Source organism: Mastigoproctus giganteus, chromosome 4, assembly GCF_048544385.1.
Source record: "Mastigoproctus giganteus isolate SK-2022 chromosome 4, ASM4854438v1, whole genome shotgun sequence".
NCBI lineage: Eukaryota > Metazoa > Arthropoda > Arachnida > Uropygi > Thelyphonidae > Mastigoproctus > Mastigoproctus giganteus.
Genome location: NC_143578.1, coordinates 72,082,317 through 72,090,401, shown reverse-complemented (window position 1 = coordinate 72,090,401; position 8,085 = coordinate 72,082,317). Strand labels below are relative to the sequence as shown.

The 8,085-nt window shown below is 37.1% G+C and overlaps 1 protein-coding gene across 6 annotated transcripts in view; it reads left to right on the top strand.

The window, feature by feature from the left end:
* The first annotated feature begins 910 nt into the window (after nt 1-910).
* The window catches only part of LOC150086828 (optineurin-like), a 188,780-nt gene continuing 181,605 nt past the window's right edge, over nt 911-8,085 (top strand). For 4 of the 6 annotated variants that reach the window (XM_090371607.1, XM_090371604.1, XM_090371605.1 and 1 more), the window contains exon 1: nt 911-1,017. The gene's annotated coding sequence lies outside the window, so the exon portion shown is untranslated. Of the gene's footprint in view, nt 1,018-1,607; nt 1,713-8,085 lie in introns of those variants that run through there. The other 2 variants (XM_090371606.1, XM_090371603.1) reach the window with 1 other exon arrangement.

Sequence of the window (8,085 nt, the reverse complement as noted above, 5' to 3'; positions counted from 1 at the left end):
CTTTTAACTTATTTATTGTACAATAAATGGGACCGGTTATGTCTATTTATGTATAAGAATAAGATTTAATCACTTAACAATATAAGGTTAACTATGCTTTTATATTACACGTTTACTTGGTTTATTATTATTATTAAAAAATTTTATCACTACTTGAGAAAATATTTACACTGAAAATGACGTCCCTCTTCGGGTGAGGCCATGGCCTGTTTCGCCGTAGCGTTAACGCGGCCATGTGTCCATGGAACACGTAATATTCTCCTGTACATCTCGAATGCCTCCAATTTCTTACTTGTTGCTTTCTTTAATGTCGAAGTCTCGCAACCATAAGTTGTTATTGTTGTTTGAGAGCTATTGGCTCAAGAGCAGCTTAGGCTATAATGCGTCTAGTCCAGGTGCGCAACCATAAGAGTAGTGTAGATCAGATGTAGCATTCCATTACCCTTAGTCAAAGATTTAGATCCAATTGCAGATTACATAAAACCATTCATTTTTCAAAAGGCGGATCTTGCTATTTCAATTCTTCTTTAAATTTCAGTAGAATCATCCCCTTTGTCATTAATTTCCCTTCCTAAATAGACATAACTTATGGTCCCATTCACCATAAGTGTGAGATTTGTATACTTCTTGGGGCCAACTACTGTCCATTTAGTCTTACTGGGATTTAACCGATGATCCATCTTATTACCAGAGTACTGTGTATATAATTGGCTATGCTGTTGCGCACGGCCTACCAGAATACGTATTCTATTGTCTGTGTACTGAATTGGCTATATATTAGCGTCATAATGACGTCAGTGGTTAACGCAGGGGTGTAAAATACATTATACAGTATATGTTGAGTTGGCAATGTAAGCGTCATAATGACATCAGTGGTTAACGCAGGTGTGTGAATTACAGTATATGTTGAGCTGGCAATGTTTTTATTGGTACATCATGCGATTCATATGTGGGTAACTGTGTTTTGTTTTGGCATGGTTTCGCTTCGAGTTTAATTGATCAGAAAAAATGAAAAAGGTAATTACTTGTTATTTTCATTATAGTGTACCTCCTCAAATTTAGTGTTTTATTTATTTAAAACGTGCCTGCATTGGAAATGTCCTCTGATGGTAAACTCGTAGTTTACAGTGTATACGGATTGAATACCATTGAAATTGCGAATACGGATACATTTTGTGCTCCCAGTCACTTGTGTAATGGAACAGAAAATTTTTTTATTTATTAAGAAACTTCCATTCCAATTCGTCTCTTAGACGTATTTTTGGTTTTTGATTTTTATTGATGGCTAAATTAGTCGAAAGCAGCTGTAAGTATGAATGACTGTTTCAGTTTTTTGATCAAAACAATTCAGCCTTCAGTGTATCATTCATTTCAATATTTTTTTTTCTTACCAAGTTTTTTTTTTTTTTTTTTTTGTCGAATAAACAATTTGATTCCATAAGATAATTACAGAGCTGAGACGAGGTGTTCGTGACCTAAGCACCTGCGCCAGTCGCTAGAATTTAATGCAATTTGATTTAATGCGATGTAGTCGGGAAGGCAGAAAACCGAGTACCCCAGGCGACGCGTTACCGACTATGGATAATTCAATCAGTTTAATGCTACAAAACTTTGCCTGCATAATTAAAACTATTAGCTAAGCTGTTTAAATTTTACTCACTCCAGAAACAGATGAAAGGACACGATAGACCTTCCAACTTCATATAATTCCAGTGAGACTTTGCATCAATTATTTTATAAATTTGAAACCAGTGAATTTTTGGAAATGTGCCATTATAAAAAAATAAAACAATTTTACACCATTATAACTTTATAAACTGATTTAAAATAAATATGAAGCTACATGAATTCTTATATTGCCTCTTATTTTTACTGTCAAGTCATTTTTATTTTAAAAATAATTTGAGTTTCTTGAATCTTGTGAAAGGTTTAAGCAGGACTAAACATCACAAAATGGAAACACGGAGAATCATGCTTATAAACAGACATTATAATTTCTTTCAATTTAAATAATTTAAACAACAAAAGGAATTTTCAATTAATCTTGCCCAATAAAGACATTTTGAATTCGCTTTGAAGGTCATATTCAATTGTAACGAAAAATGTAAAAAAAAAAAAAAAAAAAAAAATGAATTGTGCGTGGAGTATTCCAATGCATGATGTTTTACTAATGTGTATATATTTTTATTTATATATATTTTCTATATAAATATTTAAAAAAAAAATATGCATATACAGTATATCATTTCCATAGATAGATGCCTTATCATGGCTGGAGTGTTTGCGCGTGTCAGTGAAGCTGAGAACTATGCCATTGGGAGCATATACCTCCTGTCAGGGTTGCCCTATGATGGACAGATCAAAGCTAAGACACCAGACTAAATCAATCCAAAATCATAGCCCACTGGACCAGTGTGGTAGCTTATGGTCCATTTCCTTAACATGGCTTCACAACAAAATAAATGGCTCTTATTCCTTGGAGGCCTGCAAGCTACTACCTACAACAGCAGGAAGACCAACTCTAGGGCCGGCCCCAAAATTTGTGGGGTTCAAGAATTTCTTGCAGAGCCCTGTTCAGGAATTACTTGCAGGTCCTGTTGGTTATTTTCTTACCTCCAGAAGTTAAAAACAATACAGATATTATTGAAAGTGAGAATAACATAAAAATTACATTTTTAAATAACATTCTATGTTCGATATCAAACGTAACATACACATTGAGAAAGAAGTATACTCTCTACTTCTAGCAATTTTCAAGTCAACTGCGCAAGTGCTCTTGGAGTGTTAGGCGCATTATAGCCACAGCAGCTTATGTGCCGATAAACCTCCATAACACACACACACACTCTTGGAGTGGCGATAATATGGGTAACTAGACATTAAGACGGCAGTAGGCTCATTGATAGAAATGTGCAAAAAGAAGTGGATGAAAATATTATTTAGACCATTTGAGTGTGAGCTCTGTTCAGCAGAACTGGGTGAACATGCTTGTGGCTGGCTCTAACCAGCTCAATGGCATAGGGTGCTAAAAATAACTGGGCTCAATGTCTGCCGTTGGACTTTAGACATTGAAATACTTAACATTTAGTCTATGGGTACAGACTCCCACCTAGAAGAACTGTTACGAGAGCTGAAAAATATCAATTGGGACATCATCGATTTATGTGAGATTCAAAGAAACGGTGAAGATTTGGTTAAACTGGACGATGGATATTGGCCGTGCTACAAAAGAACAAATAATGCATGGTGTGGTGGAATTTGGTTCCTGATCAAAAGACTAACAGATTCAACTGAAAAAAGTAGAAAGTATTACTGAAAGGATTGCTTGCCATGTTATTAAACTAAATAGTCACTATTCTCTTCAGATTAGCATTAGTAGAGGCATTTGATGCAAGAAAGCAAGCTTATGCAGCATCAGCCCAAAAAAAAAAAAAAATAAATAAATAAATAAAAAATAACCACTTCCACTTCATCCCTCTGTTCGTTCGAAATACCTGTCCAGCTGAGCCTTAAACTTATTTAGGCTATCAACTTCCACGACAAGGGATGGAAGTCTGTTCCACCAACCAACCACCCGCTGGCTAAAGGCAAATTTCCTCACGTCTATCCTACATCTGTCTTTTCTCAAATTGAATTTATGCCCTCTCAGGTGATTATTCTGAGCAAGAGGAAGAATCCCATCAGCATTGAGCATGCTCAAACCATTCAAGGCTTTATTCAAGCTTATGCTCCTACAAGTAGCTGTAGTGATGATGAAGTTGACAAATTTTATGAAGATGTATTGTGTATTACAAGCGAGACAACTACCACTATAAAATTGTAATGGGGGATTTCAATGCAAGGATTAGCAAGGTCCAAAATGGACAAAGATCTTTTGGCCCATATGGAACTGGAAAAAGAGATGATAGAGGCAATATACTAATTGAATTTGTGGAGGAACAAAATCTGTTTGTCATGAACTCCTTCAAGAAAAAGGCCTAACGAAAGTGGGCATTAGTAGAGGCATATGATGCAAGAAAGCAAGCTTATACAGCATCAGCCAAAAAAATGAAAAAAAAAAAAAAAAACGCTTCTCATTTCACCCATCCATTCATTCTCCAAACATTTGTCTAGTTCTGTCTTGAGTTTATTTAAGCCCTCAACTTGCACAACGACAGATGGAAGTTTGTTCCAACTGTCAACCACCCATAGGCTAAAGGCATATTTTTGCACATCTATTCTACAACTGTCTTTCCTCAGTTTGTAATCTGAGCAAGAGGAATAATCCCATCAGCATTGATCTTGCTCAATCCATTCAAGGCCTTATACACATCATTCAGATTACCTCGCAGGAGCCTAATCTCCAGAAGCTGCAATTTGAAGAACTTAAGCCTTTCTTTGTAAGAGCAATCCTTTGTTCCACTCACCAATCTCACCCTTTTCTATACTCATTCCAGCAGATCTACATCCTTCCTAAAATGAGGCCTCCAGACCTGTATGTAGTACTCAAGGTGTGGCCTGACTATGCCTTATACAAGGGGATAATCACCTCCTTATCCCTGCTAGCAAAATTCCTGTATATCATTGACAATACCTCATTGACAATACCCCATGACCTGCTCTGGCAGCCCGTTTGCACTGCTCAGAAAACTTCATATCTTCCTGCACAATCACCCCCCAGGTCTTTTTCATTTTCCACTACCCTGAGTGTAGTACCACCACACAGTTGGTCCACTTCTCTGGGGTTACTGCTACCCATGCGCAGTACTTTGCATTTGTCAATATTAAACTTCAATTGCCACTTCTCAGCCCATCTGCCCAATTTTTGTAGATCCTGTTGCAGTTAATGTCATTAACAACCTTGCCAGCCTTTGTATTTGTCTGCAAATTTGGATACTAAGCCTGATTTACTTTCATCAATATCTTTGATAAATACAAAAAACAAGAATGGGCCCAATACAGAACCCTGGTGGACTCCACTTATACTCCACTCTACGAAGAGCAGTGTCCATTGATTACCACTCTGCCTTCTCTTACTCAGCCATCCCTTTATCCATAGCAGCAACTTGCCTTTTATACCAAACTGCTCCAATTTGTACAGCAGTCTTCCATGTGCAACAGTATCAAAAGCTTTCCTAAATCCAAGTATATGATATCAAAATTATTTTTTCCATTCAATTCCTTTGCGACCACATCATAGTAGCCAATCAGATTGGTTAGACAAGACTTCTCCTTAACAAACCCATTTTGTGTCTGAACTATAACTGCAGTTTTGTCTAGATGATCGTGCAATGCTTCTTTAACGTGTCGCCCCCCCTTTGAACTTGCTTTGTGAACTGGGGATACATTTTCACATGTCCTATCCATTGGGCCCACCTTAGTCCAAGGATGCTCTCATAATTATGGCTAATGGTTTGCTTACTTCCTTTGCTGCCTCCTTTATTATAACTGAATAGATCCCATCGACCACAGTTGCCTTTCTTATGTTTAACTTCAGTAATTTCTCCTCCACTTTTTTCTGAGTTATGACAAAATCATTTAGCTCCCTGTTAGAGTTTGATGAGCTTCTGGCCTCCACTTCCCTACAGAATTCCTCATTTGTGAATGTAGATGTAAGATACATGAAAGAGCCCTCTTGGAAATACTAGTGAAATTGACTTAATATTGACAAACAGTAAAACAGTATTCACTGACTGCTCAGTCCTGAAGCATTTTAATGTTGGCAGCGACCATCAGCGACTGACAGAAAAAAAACTGAATTGATTGCAAGAAAGAACAAGAAAAATTGGTCAAGTCAACTAAAGTGAAGGAGATTGATACTAACCAACTAACGAAAAATCAAGACATTGAACTGTCTGATCGTTTTCATGTGCTGCACAATCCTTCTGATACAGATATTTTGACTGATAATGACAAAGTTTTTTTCTTTTTTGTTAATTGTTGGCGCATCGGCTTCTGTGGCCATAATGCATCTCCCAAAGTTTTTGCATTTTACTCTGATCCAAGCCCGAGGCGGGATTCGAACCCGCGACCTTTGGGTTGCCAGGCAAGGAGGCACTTTACCCACCTGACTAGCCTAGTCGGCTATTTCAAAGTCATTGAGACTATTGTATACAATGCCTATGCTCTTGCACCTACTGTAAAACAAGAAAAACCAACCAGAAAATCAAAAGAAACAATTGCCCTGATGAAAAAGAGACGAGAAATGAAGCAAAGTGATAACATAAGAAACAAGATAAAATATGTAGAAATGTGCAATACCATAAAAAAATGTATAAAAGAAGAAATGCACCAGTTGAACATTGATCTCAGAAGAACACTAGAGAAAATCAAGTGCTAAAGAAAGAAAAACGAAAAATGGTTACACACAAGAGCCGAATGTTTACTTTGAAGCTTGAGGATGGCACAACAACAAAAACCCAACAACAAATACTAAAATGAGTGGAAGGATTCTGTTCAGATCATTTTAAGGAAAAAGGACAACTAGATCCAAATCGGATGCAGATGCCATATCAGAAATTTTGGCCAAAGAAGTAGATGATGCTGTAAAATCAATGAAAAATGGCAAAGCAGCAGGACCTGATAAAGTCTGATGGAATATTGATAGCTTCTTGCTAGCTGGTATGTAAATCTCTAACCAAACTATTGTCAAAATGCCTTCTACTTAAAGTATCTGTAGTATGGAAAAATGCAGAAGCCATCCTACTGCACAAAGGTGACAGGGCAGAATTTAAAAAAACTGCCAACCAGTAAGGCTATTGCCAGTTGTCTACAGGGTGTCCGCAAAGATAATTTCAAGAAGAATAGGCACAATACTTGATGCAGCACATCCCAAAGAACAAGCAGGTTTCAGAAGTGGCTTTAGTATAATGGATTACATCCAAACAGTGCAGCAAGTTATAGAGCGACACAATGAATACAACCTTCCATTATGTATAGCCATCATCGAATATGAAGAAGCATTCAACTGTGTCACAAAACAAACAATAAACAACGCCCTGATTAACCAAGGTATAGATGGAGCTTACATCAATATTCTCTAATCAATATATAAAAAGGCAACTGCATCAATATGGGTCAACAATGATAAAATTCGAATCAACATCGAAAAAGGCATCTGACAAGAGAGGCAATTTTGTTGTTTTGAAGAAATTTTTTGAAAGGTAAATTGGGATAATGAAGGACTCAAGATAAATGGATAATTTATAGGTGAGAGATTAAGTCCATTAGCCAGAATGGTGCCAAGTTTTCAGTCCTGGATCCAGTGGTTTTTGTATAGTAGAAATCTGCGTTGACCGTTGCTCTCATACTCTGGACATAACTGGTTCTGGGGTCTGGAGGGGGTTATATGTGAACTGCCCTTCCGGATATCTGGATTATTTTCATTTTTTTGTTTATCATTTCCTCTTCTATTTTCTTATCAGAAAGGTGGAAATATTGCAGGTTGAATACAACCCAGAAAGACTTATACACTTGGTAGGATTGAATTACAATTAATAGGGGAAAAAAGGGATTTTGGAGTTACTATATGTTCAGGTATAAAGCTCTCCAAGCATTATAGACAGATAGCAAGGAGGACCCATGGTGTCCTGTCAATGATTTCTTATGCATTTGTGGATGTACAAAGGTTGGCAGTGTAATTAATGGTATTCGACTGTAACAAGATCTAGAAAAATTAGGCTGATGGGCTGAGAAGTTGAAGTTTAATGTTGGCGAGGACTGTATATGGGCAGCAGTAATCCTAGATTAGCATACCAAGTGTGCGATTCCATGCTCAGGGTAGTGGAGAATGAAAAAGACCAGGGGTAGTTCTATAGCAAGTTATGAAATTCTTTAAGCAGTGCAGACAGTACAATGCATGGGGCTTTTGTCAATGATGTCAGGAATTTTTCCATCAGGGATAAGGAAGTGATTATCATGTTGTATAAATGACATCAATGAAGAATCTGGAGACTAGGCACCTGTGAGGGGATCTGATTGAGGTTTTTAAGGCTCTAAATAGATTGAGTAAGTTCAATGCTAATGGCATCCTTCCTCTTGCTTAGACTATACACGAGAGGGAATAAATTTGAATTGAAGAATGATGATTGTAAGATAGATTGTGTG